At 44.3% G+C, this 16044-nt stretch overlaps 1 long non-coding RNA gene across 1 annotated transcript in view; it reads left to right on the top strand.

Annotated features, from left to right (window-relative positions):
- The window catches only part of LOC142492114 (uncharacterized), a 42393-nt gene extending 26601 nt beyond the window's left edge, over positions 1-15792 (top strand). Inside the window, exons 3-4 of the long non-coding RNA XR_012800750.1 lie at positions 14586-14808; positions 15031-15792. This is a non-coding gene — a long non-coding RNA (uncharacterized LOC142492114). The remainder of the gene's footprint in view (positions 1-14585; positions 14809-15030) is intronic.
- The last annotated feature ends 252 nt before the right edge of the window (positions 15793-16044 follow it).

Genomic DNA, 16044 nt, shown 5'->3' with positions numbered 1-16044 from the left:
GAGGATTGCTATCTATGGCTTCGAGCCCTATGGCTGATCCTTGAAAATTAAGGGAATCTTGTTCTTCTCAGCGAACTGCTGGTCAATGAAACCCTCCAGACCCGGAATCTAGGAAGGCTCGTGTGGTGGTCCTGAAGGTGTCTCCAGAAAGGATGATGGGGACAAAAATCCTGATTGATAATTTGGGAGGAGAAGAAGATAAGGTTCCCAGCGTTTCTTGCCGGCAGATAATTGGGTACCTCCCAACTGCATAGGTTCCTCTTAGGCTGGGGAAGGAGAATCCAAGGTTCCTGTAGGGCTAGTAAAGAATGGTTGTGTACCTCGTTGGTGTCTCTCTCTCTCTCTCTCTCTCTCTCTCGGTTCTTTTCTCTAGAAGTCATTGGTCTATCCGTATGCATAGGGCCACAAGATCCTCTAATCCAGCGGGGCGTTCGTGAGCAGCCAGTTGATCCTTGAGGTTTTCAGACAACCCTTGCCAAAACGCTGCAGTGAAAGCCTCGTCATTACAGCTGGTCTCGGCGGCTATGGTGCGAAAATTCACCGTGTAGCGGACAAAAGAACGGTTACTCTGAGAAATGTTTACGAGAGATGAGGCAGCGGTTACCTTTCGTCCTGGGGTATCGAATACTCTCCGGAATTCCTTGGTGAAGCGGTTGATGTCGCAGGTAAGATCCGACCTCTGTTCCCAAATGGATGAGCCCCATGCCAGAGCGTCATCCGTCAGTAGTGATATGATGTATGCCACCTTAGAGCATTGAGAGATAAAACGAGAAGGCAACAGTTCAAAGTGAATGGATCACTGATTCAAAAACCCTCGACAGCCCAAGGGGTCACCTCCATAATGGTTGGGGGTGGGTAGTCATGACTCAGAAGCCAGGTTTGATGGAACGGATGTAGGGATGGAAGCCACTGGTGGGGTAGTGTGAGGGTGCTCACGTTTGATCTGGTCACTAATGTTTTGCACTGAGCGTTGGAGCAGTTCCATTCGCTGGTCATTTTGAGCCAAGTATTTTTCCACTTTGTTGAACATACTGGCGTGTGTATTCAATAGTCGACCCACCTCAGTGGGGTCCATGTTTGTTGGGCTGAGCATACTGTCATGTGTGCTCACCACAAACCGGACAGAACCGCGAGCTGAGGTGGGGATGTAGATAACCACCGACCTACAACCGCGAGATCGAGTCCGGATTGCAGAGTCAGGGTTGTGTAGCCGGTTCAGGGTAGGAGAGTTCAGGTAGGTAAAGGTACTTTCCGTAGTCAGGGGTTGGAGAGAGGAGAGTAGTCATAATCCGTAGCCGAGGTCGAGGAGAGGAGAGATCGGGAATCCTGAAGCGAGCCGAGGTCCAAGGGTCAGAGAAGGCAGAAGTCCAGGTACAAGCTGAGTTCACAACGAATAGACAGGGCAAGGCACAGCAACAGCAAGGAACTACTATTAGCAAGCACAGGTACATAAACAGGAGTTTATGCACAGCCAATTGTCTAGGGGATGACTGGGCATATAAAGGGCCAGGGTCCAATAGGAAGGCTGCAGGGAGTTTGGTCATTAGACATAAGCTGTGTGCTGATAGGAGGAAACAGGATGTATGGCAGGTGAGTAGCAGCTGAGATTAATGTTAAGATCATTACTTACAGTGCGGTGTGCACTTGCAGGTAGCATGCGGCGTGTGCCGCCTGCATCACCACTGAGCTCGTCCCCCAAGACTGCATCACCAGAGTGGAGCGCAAAGTCCATCCCTGTAGCGTTCTTCCTCCTGGCAGTATGGTGCAATCACCTAGACAGAGCCCTGCGCATCCGCCATGATGCAGCGTGACACGTCCCGGGGCGGAATTTAGCCCCAATCCTGACAGGAACATCCATGCGGAGGAATAGTGCCAGGCAGTAGAGCGATAGGACAGTTGAATGCCTGTTGAGGTGGCAGTTGTTTGGCTCGGGCCTTGTTGAATACATCTTGAAATTCTGCGTAGATGTCAGGCAACTGAAGGTCTACCTGTTCCGGTACTGATATCCCAGCTAGACTTTTAGAAGCGCAATTCTCAAGGCAATGAGGACTCCATTGGAGAGGCAGCGACTCTGTTCAGTCTATGCGGGGGTTATGTAGTTGGAGCCAAGGTAATCCCAAAATGACGTTGACTGAAGGCGTATGAATGGCATCCAGTTGAATTTTCTCGGTGTGACATTCTCCAGCCTGTAGATATAAAGGCGGGTTATAGGGGACGACCATCGATGGCTTCCAGCTCTATGGGACAGTCCTTGTATATCAAAGGGATTTTGTTTTTCTCGGCGAACCCTTGATCAATGAAGTTCCCATCTGACCCAGAGTCCAGAAAGACACGTGTGGTGGCCCTGAAGTTGTCCCTGAGTAGTGTGATGGGAATGAAGATTCTAGTTGAAAGTTTGGGAGGAGAAGAAGATATGGTTCCCAGTGTGACCCTCCAGGCTCTCACTGAGATTTTGGCGTTTCCCGATTTGAGAGGACAAGCAATTACCAGGTGTCCAGAGTTAGAGTAGAGGCAGAGGCCAGCATTACGTCTGCACTGTTTCTCGCCAGCTGACAGTCTGCTAACTCCAAGCTGCATAGGTTCCTCCAAAGCCAGGGGAGGAAGGTTAACGACTCCTGTGGATTGCGTAAGAAGAGGCTGCATACCTTGTTGGCGCCAGTTTCTCTCTGTTCTCCTCTCCTGGAGCCGTTGGTCCATCCGGATTCAAAGTGCGATGATGTCCTCTAGTTCAGTGGGACGTTCCTGTGCCGCAAGTTCGTCCTTGAGTCTTTCGGACAAGCCTTGCCAGAAGGCCCGCGGTCAAGGCCTCATTGTTCCAGCCAGTCTCAGCGGCTATGGTCCGGAATTCGACCGTGTATCGAGCCATAGGACGGTTACCTTGAGAAATATTCAAAAGGGAATAGGAGGCAGTTACCTTGCGTCCAGGTGTATCAAATACCCTGCGAAATTCATTAGTGAAGCGTGTGATGTCACCGATGAGGTCCAGTCTCTGCTCCCAGATGGAAGAAGCCCATGCCCAGGCGTCATCCATTAGCAAGGATACAATGTACGCCACTTTAGATCGCTGAGACGAAAGCGAGGTGCAATAGTTCGAAGTGAATAGAACATTGGTTCAAAAAGCCGCAAAAGCGCAGAGGATCGCTGCCGTAGCAGTTGGGAGTAGGTAGTCATGGTTCAGAGGCTGTGGTCATTGGAATGGGTGCTGGGACAGGAGTTGCTGGGGTGCAGAGAGAGAGGGGCCACCTTGGGTCTGGTCAGTAATGGCTTGAACCGAGCGGTGGAGTTGCTCCATACGTTGGTCATTTTGTGCCAAGTTTTTTTCCAGCTTATCAAACATGGTGGCATGGGCGTGCAAAAGTCACCTCAGCGGGTCTATGTTTGTGTGGCTGAGCATACTCTAACGAGTGCTCACCACAAACAAGGCAGGACCACAAGGCTGAGGTGGGGATGTTGGTAGCCACCAGCCTACAACCGAGCAGCCACATCCGTAGTGCAGAGTGGTAGTCGTGTAGCTGGGCCAGGGTAGGAGAAGTCGGATTGGTCGAGGTACTTGCTGTTGTCTAGGAGTGGAGAGATCAGATTGTCGTTGTGCGGTGCCAGGGTCCAGAGGTATAGAATATAGAATAGTCGTATCCGTAGCCGTGGTCCAGGGGTCAGAGAAGGTAGGAGTCCGGGTGTAAGCTGATTGTATAGTGATGTAGAGACTGACGCTCAATATAAGTGTAGACTCATAGCATAACTGTAGGAATAAAGGTAGATGGGAACTTGTCATAAATCCATAACATCATGTATGTGATAAGGAATTAAGGGGGGGCAAAAATAAAGAACCTAGCGGTCAGTCAGCCAGACTGCCGCAGATGTGGTCCCACCGCACACCCCACTTAAGAAACACACTTCCCCATATACACTACCGACCAACTTTATTCTTACTTGGCTAGCTCCGCGAATTTCGGAATATCCCGGTGATGTGCGGTTTTGTATCGTTTTCTCCCGGGGTATATAGCGTTATATCGCGCCCGTGATTTAAGCATTTTATTCCCGCTGGCTGCAATACTGCAATGCCATGTAAAAACCAATGGGGGCGTTTGCGAGCTGTTGTCTTTGAAGCTGAGAAATTCATGAATTGTAATGCAGTATATACTGTATATATACAGTATATACTGTATAACAACAACCCCTATAACCCCTAACATACACATACAGTACTGTATATGCACATCAATGATACTATAGGCCGTCCCCTGGCGATATGTGTTTGCAGCAGAGAGAGAACCGCTGCTCTCTCTGCGCAAACATCTGCACATTAAAAATTATTTAAAATACATTTTTATTCATAGTGTAGATGTGCAGGGGGTCTCCGGAGCTGAACCGCGTTGGTTTCAGGTCCGGGGACCCCCTGCTTCCCGAGATACAGCCCCGTTTATGAGGTGCCGGTATCCCTCTGCATTTAAAGGTCCCGATCACGTGACCGTGACATGTAAACCAAGCAGAGGGATACCGGCACCCCCTAAAGGGGCCTGTATCTCGGGAAGCAGGGGGTCCCCGGACCTAAAACAAAAACGTTTCTGCTCCGGAGACCCTCTGCACATGTACAGTATAAATAAAACACATATTTAAATAAACACTCGTTCCTTACATTAGCAGCTATGTGCTATGGTAACGAAGCAGCATTTCTGTATTTTAATAATATTGTACAGTGAGCAGGGGGTTCCTTGAGCCAGAAATTAATGCTCAGGGGACCCCCTGCTCCTGCACAATATTATTAAAAATACAGAAATGCTGCTTCATTACCATAGCTGATAGCCGCTAAGGCAATGAAGGGGTTAACCCACCGTGCCACCTTTATTGTGGGTAGCGGGGGTGGGTGAAGGGGGTATTTCGCCTTGGTGTGAGTTTAGGACTTGCGGGGGGGTAGCGGGGGGGTTGCGGGTGCACGTAACCCCTTCACGACCGTAGCAGTTTATTTTTACATTCAGGGTTTGTTCCGTGGTTCTGCGTGGGACCTCTGGAGACCACCTGTGGTTTCCTCGGGTATCCCACGGGTACCAGGCTGGTGGTTCCACGGGTGACACATGTGGGGATGAAGATGTGTGGTCTCACTTCTGTGGGGGCACCGCCGACCCGTAGTCTCCGGGGATGAAGCTGTGTGGTCCCACTTCTGTGGGGGCACCGCCGACCCGTAGGTGCGGGGATGATGATGTGTGGTCCCACTTCTGTGGGGGCACCGTGGACCCATATTGAGCACCCGTGAGTTCCCCAGACCCCCGTGGGAATCACCTGAGGCCCCACAGACACCCGTGGGTCTGACCCGGGGTCCCAGACATCCTTGGGCCTAACGTGGGGACCCAATTGTGGCCCACGGTGACCCAAGGAGACCACCTGGGGGCCATGGTGCTGACGGCACCCACCAGCAGGCCTCCAGAACCTGTTTAAATAGGGCTGCTGGTACCCTGTAGGTCTGTCCAGGTGCCCCGCCAGCCCACCGGGGACTCGCGTGGGGCTGCGTTATGAACCCTGTATGTAAAAGGATAAATCTTGTATTTATGGGGGGGCACAGGGGGTGGGTAATGTATTTAATAAATAGAATGATGTTTATTGTGGGTCCCTGTGTTGTTTTTATTGTGGGTACTGGGGGTGGGGGGGGGGGGTGTTTCCCCAACGGTATGTGGGTAGGCCTCCCTTGTGGGTACTGGGTGAGGGTGGTTAGGCCTCACGGGGGGGGGGGTTAGTGTGGGAGGGTATGTAGGCATCCCGAGTGGTGTGTGAGGGTGGGTTAACCCCTTAATGACTGTAGCGGTTAATAACCGCTATGGTGATTAAGGGGTTAGGGGACATTACTTTGGATGATTTAATTTTTGTGTCTGTTTTGCAGAAGCAGAGGGGCCATGGCCAGGATGGGGGGGTGGTAACGGTATGTGGGTAGGGGGTGAGGGTGGTTAGACCTCACAGTATGCACATCGGGTCCCCCCCCTCCCCACATTTACATACACTGCACTCACAGCAATACAGGCAGGGAGATTTAACAGAAACATTAGGGGGAGGGGGCTTTATACAAATCACAGTCAAGGAGGTGGGGTTATAACCCACTCCCACTCCCCACATTTACATAAACTGCACTCACAGCAACACAGGCAGAGAGATTTAACAGAAACATTAGGGGGGAGGGGGCTTTAAACAGATTACACTCAAGGCAGAGAGATTTAACAGAAACATTAGGGGGGAGGGGGCTTTACACAGATTACACTCAAGGCAGGGAGATACAGGGGATGTACTGTACTGTATGTTGTTTATTGCAATGCTTCAATGTGTGTACAGTATAATGTTTTTTACAATTAGATAGATGTAATCCTTGGTATAGTAAGGGTTAGCGTTGGTTTTAAATGTTGTATTCTGGTTGGTACTTATATATTGATTTTTGTTTACTTGATTGGTTAAAATAGTTGACTTGTTTGGAGTTATCTGTATTTTGCTTGCAATGATATTGTTCACATTCATTTGCAGAATGTATATGGTGCATAGATTTTATGCATCATAAATACAATGTAAATGCAATGTATTGATTGGAATGTGAGGTTTTTCTTTGTCATTTGATGATTTAGATTGTAAGATCAGTTAGGATTATTAAAGGAAATTCATTGTAATGTAGTGTGTCTGTATGGCGAAGTGTTATTTGTAGGACAGTATGGTTTTGATAACCCTTCTACATTTATTTGTATATTGGTTCATCATGTGTGTGTATATACTGTATATATATATATACAGTATATATATACAGTATAATTATGTGTAGGGATTGTTATTGTATATATACTGTGTGTATATATATATATATATATATATATATATATATATATATATATATATATATATATATATATATATATATACTGTATATATATATATTTATTTATATTCATGTATTTATTTATTTAGATTTATTTATTAATTGTGGGGCTGCTGAGCGTGAATTTTTTTTATTGTGGGTAGAGGGGGTGGGTGAAGGGGGTGTTTGGCCCTTGGTGTGAGTTTAGGACTTGCGGGGGGGTTGCGGGTGCACTTAACCCCTTCACGACCGTAGCAGTTAATACCGCTACGGTCGTGAAGGGATTAAGTGCACCCGCTACCCCCCGCAAGCCCTAAACAACCACCGTTGGGGCTAATACCCCCTTCACCCACCTCCACCACCCACAATAAAAAAAATTCACACACAGCAGCAGCACAATTAATAAATAAATCTAAATAAATAAATAAATACATGAATAGAAATAAATACATTTAAAATACATTGTGTAGATGTGCAGGGGGTCTCCGGAGCTGAACCGCTGTGGTTTTAGGTCCGGGGACCCCCTGCTTCCCGAGATACAGGCCCCTTTAGGGGGTGCCGGTATCCCTCTGCTTGGTTTACATGCCGCGGTCACGTGTTCGGGACCTTTAAATGCAGAGGGCCTGTATCTCGGGGAGCAGGGGGTCCCCGGACCTGAAACCAACACGGTTCAGCTCCGGAGACCCCCTGCACATCAACACTATGAATAAAAATGTATTTTAAATGTATTTATTTATATTCATGTATTTATTTATTTATTTAGATTTATTTATTTATTTTTTGTGCTGCTGCTGTGTGTGAATTTTTTTATTGTGGGTAGCGGGGGTGGGTGAAGGGGGTATTAGCCCCAACAATGGTTGTTTAGGGCTTGTGGGGGGGGGTAGCGGGAGGGGTTAACCCCTTCATGACCGTAGCGGTATTAACTGCTATGGCCGTGAAGGGGTTAAGTGCACCCGCAACCCCCTCGCAAGTCCTAAATTCACACCAAGGGCCAAAAAACCCCTTCACCCACCCCCGCTACCCACAATAAAGCGGGCACGGTGGGTTAACCCCTTCATTGCCTTAGCGGCTATCAGCTATGGTAATGAAGCAGCATTTCTGTATTTTTAATAATATTGTGCAGGAGCAGGGGGTCCCCTGAGCATTAATTTCTGGCTCAGGGATCCCCCTGCTCACTGTACAATATTATTAAAATACAGAAATGCTGCTTCGTTACCATAGCACATAGCCGCTAAGGTAAGGAACAAGTGTTTATTTATATATGTGTTTTATTTATACTGTACATGTGCAGAGGGTCTCCGGAGCAGAAACGTTTTTGTTTTAGGTCCGGGGACCCCCTGCTTCCCGAGATACAGGCCCCTTTAGGGGGTGCCGGTATCCCTCTGCTTGGTTTACATGTCGCGGTCACGTGATCGGGACCTTTAAATGCAGAGGGACACCGGCACTTCATAAAGGGGGCTGTATCTCGGGGAGCAGGGGGTCCCCGGACCTGAAACCAACGCGGTTCAGCTCCGGAGACCCCCTGCACATCTACACTATGAATAAAAATGTATTTTAAATCATTTTTAATGTGCCGATGTTTGCACAGAGAGAGCAGCGGATCTCTCTCTGCTGCAAACACATCTCACCCCCGCCGGCCTATAGTATCATTGATGTGCATATACAGTACTGTATGTGTACAGTACTGTATGTTAGGGGTTATAGGGGTTGTTGTTATACAGTATATATATATATATATATATATAAATATATATATATATACATATATATACTGCATTACAATTCATGAATTTATGCCATCTGGCGGACACGCGAAACATTGCAGCCTAGTAAATCCTGAACCATTATCAATTAACACATCAACCGCGCGTCAGCCGGGCATGCGCCTGGCTGGGAAGGCAAAAGGAGCCCGGCATGCTCCAGGTGAGCAGCGTGGCATTCCAGGAACATGCTAGGTAAAAGCCGGTGATTTGTAAGAATAAAAGCTGCCGCAGCAGTAGGGTCCAAGGTAAAAGTATAAAGGCTATTGTTTTTTTTGACACCACATCATTACTAACCAATCGGCTAAATCCCTGAGGTGACGTCACTCGTGTGCGCCAGCTTCCAGCCTGAAACGCATGGCATTGATACTCCCACCGGGCTAGAGGCGGAAGGGAATTAAAAAATGTTTTTTTCTTCAACAACTTTATTAATACTCTAAAAAACGAACAAACTCACATATCTAACAAAAAAAATCAATAAAATACACAAAAAAACTTTAAACTAAGAATTCAACAATATAAAAACACAAAAGATTGAAAAAAAACTACTGATAAATCAGATACATAATGATGCAAAAAGATGTTAAAGCAATCACAAACCCAAAACTGACTATAGTGTTCAATTAATTAAATAACATAATATTCACTATATGATAAAAATATATATACACATATAATACATATTAATTAAGTAATGAATAACCTTAAACTATATTCATAAATAGAAGCACAGACTTGGTATATGTGATTGTCATGGACATAATTGATTATATGGAGAGAAATAGATAAATGTTAACTATCATATATATTATTAAACCAATATTAACCTCCATATATAGATGAAACAGACAGACACCATTGAATAGAATATGTCAATTACAAAAGATCATAAACAATGTAATTGAATTAGTGTAAGCATAGAACATTACGATAATACAGAACCCTTAACCACTACAGAAAGTGGGAAAGGTCCCAATCAATATTCATACCGTGAGGCACCCTGGTTCTTAAAGTAAAGATCCAGTGTGTCTTCACAAACTTTTTGGCGTGAAATGGGGCTTATAAATGCGAGAAGGTATGTATACATGTTACACCTTGATAAAGTCCCACGGGACGAAACGCGTTGGTGCGTGGGCTGTGTCTCTGTCCCTGTGTACTTATGGAATAAATTACCCTCAGTTTTAGTCTGGAGTTGTACCCTTCATTTTTCCTATAGGATTTTTTCTTTGGATCCTCTTGCCAGCAGTGCTCCTTTGCTCTCTCTGTTTTCGGGTGTAAGCTGAGGTCAAAAATACAAGACATAAACAAGACAATGCAGGGCCGCAGGAAGCTTGAGGTAAGCACAAGTCACAAGAGTTTATGCTCAGCCAGTTTGTAGGAGGGCTGGCTGAGTATTTAACGGACAGGCAGCCAATGGTAAGGCAGCACATAGGTGCAAGGTAACTAATAGCAGGACAGCCCACAGCTGCAGGGTAATGAACAATCAGACATAGGCTGTCCACTGATAGGCAGGGGCAGAGTGCATAGCAGCTGAGGAATAATTGAGGTAATTAACCCCTTGTTTGCCTGTGTCCGCGTGCCATTGGCGAGTAGCTAGCATGTGTGGTAGGTTGCCCGTGTCATCGCAGAGCCTGGAGACGGTCCCTGCAGTGTTTTCCTTCCTGCTAGCATGGAGCCAGTGCACAGGTTTCGGCTGACGCGCGTCACTCGTGACGTCGCGAGATGTATCACAGGGGGCGGGGCCTAAGCCTAATCCTGACAATAGTGCATGAACTCTTCTAAAGTAGAGGGAACCCAGTAGTAAGAAAGTGATGCTGCTGCTCCAGGGAAAGTCACCTCTTTGGCAGCAGAGATAATAGAAAGAACCATAAAAGGGAGCAATTTAATACTACTGTATCTTATTTCTATGATATTACATACTATGATTAGTTATTGATATGATATTATAATTAATATTGTACATTTGTAAAGTGCCCACATATTCTGCAGCACTGTACAATGGGGGTACAGAGTTATGTATATTACATAAACAGAACGACATACCAAATAAGGATGAACATGCACAAACAGATACAAAAGGTAATGATGACATTACATGTGAGAGTTTACAATATAGAGGGAATAAGGGCAATGTTAAAACGAAAAGTAAAGTGGCTGCTCACAGAGTATGCCTCAGTATGCTCCAGCCACACAGCTGATCCCATTTAGGTTTGGGGGTGTGAATGTTAGGGGGAGTTAGCATTGAGTTTGGTTCAGTTTGGTCCAACCTTGAAAAGGTGAGTTTTTAGGGAGTTTTTAATTGTCTGAATTTGTGGGAGAGTCTGACGGTAGGGAATTCCAGGGAGAGGGGGCAGCACGAGAGAAGTCTTGTAGGTAGGCGTGACAGGAGGTAATAATGCTAGAGAAAAGGCTGATGTCATGGGAAGAACGTAGGGAGCATTTAGGGATATGTTTTGGCATTATGGCTTAGATGTAAGGAGGAGCTGCTTTGCAAGTTAAAACTAGGGTTCAAATTTCATTCTAAAAGATATGAGAAGCTATTATAGGGATTTGCATAGTGGCACAGCAGAAGTGGAACGTAAGTGAGGTAAACGAGTTTGGCGGCAGCATTTTTTATGGATTGGAGTTGAGACAGGCAGACAAGGGGAATACCAGCTAGGAGAAGGATGCAGTAGTCAAGGCAGGAGAAGATGAGTGAGTGAGATAGGATTATAGATGCGCCATGAGTGAAAAAAGGGGGTATCCTGGTGATATTTCAGAAATGGAGTTGGCATAAACTTAAAGTTGTAGTTAACTTTACTGTTTTGAGAGCCATGATCACGTCACTGCGCCGATTGCGGCCCGGGAGGATTAAAGCTGTGGGGGTCCCATTTAAAGAAATGGACAACCCGCAGCAATGTCATGGCTGCCACCTCCCCAAGCTCCACGTTTTTCAGGGAGTTTTGGTTGCGGCACTGAAAACAGTGAGGCTAGCTGTATCTGTAGTGAGGGAGTGATTATGAGGAATGAAGGAGAGGACAGAGTCAACTATGACCCCTGGGCAGAAGGTTTGGGGTGTTCATGGCAGGGGGAGAGATCAATGCAGAAGAGGTCAATTTGGGCATCATCAGTATAGAGATACTGCCGCATAGAGATACTGAAAGCCATAGGATTGTATTTGTTAACCAAGAGAGTAAGTGTAGTGAGATAGCAGAGGGCCAAGGACAGAGCCTTGTAGGATCCCAAAAGAAAGAGGGAGTAAAGAGTAGGAGATCCCATAGAAGGAAACACTGAAAGAGCTGTTGGAACGATAGGACATGAACCAGGAGAGAGCTGCATCACAGAGGCCAATGGAGTGGAGAGTGTGCAGGAGAAGGGGGTGATCAACTGTGTCGAAAGCAGCAGAGAGATTCAGGAGAATTAGTAAGAAGTGACCCTTAGACTTAGCTGTGAGTAGGTTGTTGGCTACTTTTGTTAGTGCTGTCTCTGTGGAGTGTAGAAGACAAAAACCAGATAGCAAAGAGACAAACAGGGAGTTGGAAGAGAGAAAGTATGTAAAGTGGTTGTATACAAGCCACTCAAGTAGCTTGGAGGCAAAGGGAGAAGAGAGATAGGGCGCTAGTTAAAGAGGGAGGTTGGGTCAAGAGAGGCTATCTTTAGAATGGGCGTGATGAGTGTGCCGGAAATGAGAGAGAGGTTAAAAAGTTGAATTAGGGTAGGAATTAGTGTGCTTAAAAGGGAGCGGAGGAAATGTGAGGAAATAGGATCAAGGGGGCAAGTTGTAGGGTGAGATGGTGAGAGGAGCACAGAGGCCTCAGACACAGGGGAAATTTACCGAGGGTGAATATACAGTAGGTGTGTGACGTGCGATAGATGGTTGGTATGGAGCCTGGCATGAAGAAATGTCATGTATGGTGGACTCAATCTTATCTGTAAAGTAGGTGGCAAGATTTCAATGTTTGATGTTGTTTTAAGAAATTGTTCACTTATTTTGAATTTCTGTATACTGTATGCAATTGCACAATCAATGCAATCATATTGAATGTATTCAACATCGTCCAAGTACTAGATATTTACATTTACATATTAATACCATTATTTTCACAATAAAATATATTTAATACCGGTTATGAATATTAATGTTTAATTAAGAATATTATTTCCAAGACACAGTGATTTCCAGTAAAACGGCCCTAATGTGTATGGAACAGGGACTTATTCTTGTTCAAATAAAGCAGCATCAGAGCTCTGAGAATCCAGCAGAGAGATAGTTAATTGCAGCCACTCAATTAACTAGTCTCCACCGGGACTAATTAGAGCTCTGTAAAAAGCCTCATATGAGACATAGGAGAGATTTCCTTAGCTCACATTTGGGCTGACAGGAGGAGAACAGAGAAGCCTGCATACCGACACTGTCTTGACATCAAGACATCCAGACACCCAGAGACCTAGATTTCCTGGACACAGAGGACACAGGAACCTGCCAGAAACTGACATAGAGGGCCATCTGCTTAAGGTACCTCCTAAGACTTTGGGGTGATAGGCTGGTAATGGAAATATCCCTCCAGTCCTGCAGATAGGGTCTGCGGAAGTAAGTTAGCCCTTACAAAGGGACAGGGGTTTGTTATTTTGTTGTTGTTGTATGTTTTGCCTGAATAAAGGAACAGGTTCAATAAAGCCAAGATATAATTGCACCCAACTCGGTCTCCATTATATGTACCTCTGCTCACAACTCTTACAGCGTATCGCTAAATATGGCTCATTTTCTGAAGTTCCTGATAAATACCTTGTTGATGTACTTACATTTTGGCCATTATGAAGAATATATCCTGTTTGGTCTCTAGTTACAAGCTCCCATTTTAAACAGTTTAAGTGGAGTGGTTTACATTCTGACAATAGAGCCATAGTCCAGATTACCTTTTAATGTTTTCTTTCAATTTATAAACTGGTCAGCCGGGACCATAGATGCACAGGGAAATATATTTATTTCAGTGTTGTATTTCAAAGCATCATTTAAAATAAAAATGGATAGACTTTTTATTAATTGGGTTATATCATATAAAGTTACATCTCTGAATATTGGAACTTATCACCAACTATTTGTTTTAAAAACGAATGTCTGTGATTTTCTTAGCTTTTATATTGTAGGTTTATTTTTTGCTTTTAGTAACCTTTTAATAAAAAAAAATTAGAGTTTGGTTTTCTATTAATATCTAGGATTATATTTTGCACACCAAACAAATTAGATCGAACTGGGTATGTCAAGTGAAAGGATAATGGCGTAAAAGTTATGTGTTTCCATTAACTAAGTTTATTGCTAATTTTAAATCCTTTTGCAGAAAATAAAGTAATGCATTTCTTTAAACTGACAGTGCTTGCTAAATCTTGCAATAATTACATTAGCCAGAATTCCCTGGGGAAAATGTTAAGTGAGAAATATGAAATTAGATTCTGACATTTATTCTTGTTTGAGATGGATTTAAACAAGCCTTAATAAAATATGCATGGGAACATTTGCGTTGGTGTAAATATATACAAGAAATATTTATGTTTGTGTTGCTGGTATTGGAGAAAAAAGGATGCAATTTTTTAAGGAGCTTGATGATGGAAATGTTGAACACAGCTGTTTTTGGGCTGCGGGAAATTTGGTGATAGTAATCGTGCTACATTGTAAATGTCAATTATTATTTGTTTCTTCATTAAGCATAACTTCATCTAATCTCCTGCTTTTGTGACACTTAAAAAAAATGTTGTCAAAGTTTCCATAATGGACCACGGCAGAAGACAGTTTGGAATGCATGGTGTTAGAAGCCCTTAAAGCTGTTATTGAGCAAGTCGAGAGAACACACAGTACATCTTTAGACATCTCATTTAAGGATTTCTTTTTACTAAAGAAAAATTATTGACTTTCATTGGTCTTTCATTTTTGTGATATGGAAGTTGATGTACTTTCTTTCCTTCTGGCGTATTTTTTTGGGTACCATATGCATTTTCTAAAAGTATACATTGCTTTGATATTGCAGAGACCCTACTGTAACACAACTACTGGATAATACAGTTACTGAGTATGGATTTACTAACCTGAGTACCTGCCCCAATACCATTACCAGTACGAACCAACCAACTCCAAAAACGAGATGAACATACATCCAAACTACATGATCGACTTGAACAGCTACATACAGCACAACCCTTGCATCAACAATGGGTCGCTGCCACCCAATTTCCAGCCTGTGTCTAATCAAGGTCAATATAAGTTTAGATAAGCTTACATACATACAGTAGCGTACAGTAGAACTGCCATTCCCAAATGACCAACATATGAGTTCCATATACCACACATGCGTCTACCTTAAATGACCTTGATGTGCGTTCCATTGACCAAGCATGTGAATACTGTACTTTAAGCATTTATTATTTCTTATTTATTAATAGGGTACAGTAAATAATCTCACAATTATTTTAAAGAATTCCTGCTCCCTAGTCTCAGTTCCTGCTCCCCTGCCCTGTTCCTGCCTTCCTGTTGCCGACCCTGCCTGTGACCATGACGATCCTGCTTGCTGCCTGCCACTGAACCCTGCTTGTGACCATGATGATCTTGCTTGCTGCCTGCCACCGAACCCTGTTTTTGACCCCAACAATCCTTGCCTGCTGTTCCGGCCACCAAAGTCCTACCTACTCCAGGAGTCTCCCCGTTGACAGTGTGTATTGAGGCTGGTGGATTCATAGAAGGGTCAAGAATCCAGGGTACAAGGGCCATGATCTAAAGAAAGAAGGATGTAGATATGTAGATTAAGGGCAATTTCAGGATCATTTACTCACTAAAATAGACAGCAGTACGAGCAAACAGAGACCTTGCCAGAGACGTTTGCCTGCTTTGATGCTGCTGGCACGGTGAAGTGTTAAACACCTTACCTCTTCTTTCTGAGTTGGAATCTCACATAGAATAGGGAGGAAGAGCAACAGACCTGATACTTGCAGACTTCTATCATACAATGCCAAAAAATGAATGAGCACTCATAAGCACTATTAGTATGCCTTCAAATCAGACAAAGGGTAGGCATTAAGGATAAGAGCAAAGGCATAAATTAACTGCATTTTCAGTCTATAACATAAGAAGTTTTGTAGGAGGGTGGGATGGCAGTGGAGATAGTCCTGTAAATTGATAATTCAGTCTGGAAGGGGCAGTGGAATGTTGGAAATCATAACAATTAAAACAGATGTTCTACATTTTCATGGCTACATGATATTACAGAAAAAATAAGCAAAGCTTTCATAGACATTGGGCAGTTATTAAAAGGTATCCGTTTTACCCTACATTTGTTCCTTTTTTAAGAGAAAAAGGTTTTATTCTAAAGAGTAAAAGGGTTCTTATCTAAGCTTAATACACATCACAAAAAAAATCCTCCTGGCCTGGCTTTGAGTAATTTATCTGCAATTCTCTGTTGTGGTAGACTTCCAAGTGTCCCCACTGCAGTTTAG

Source organism: Ascaphus truei, chromosome 4, assembly GCF_040206685.1.
Source record: "Ascaphus truei isolate aAscTru1 chromosome 4, aAscTru1.hap1, whole genome shotgun sequence".
Lineage (NCBI taxonomy): Eukaryota > Metazoa > Chordata > Amphibia > Anura > Ascaphidae > Ascaphus > Ascaphus truei.
This window is presented reverse-complemented; position numbering and strand designations above follow the sequence as displayed.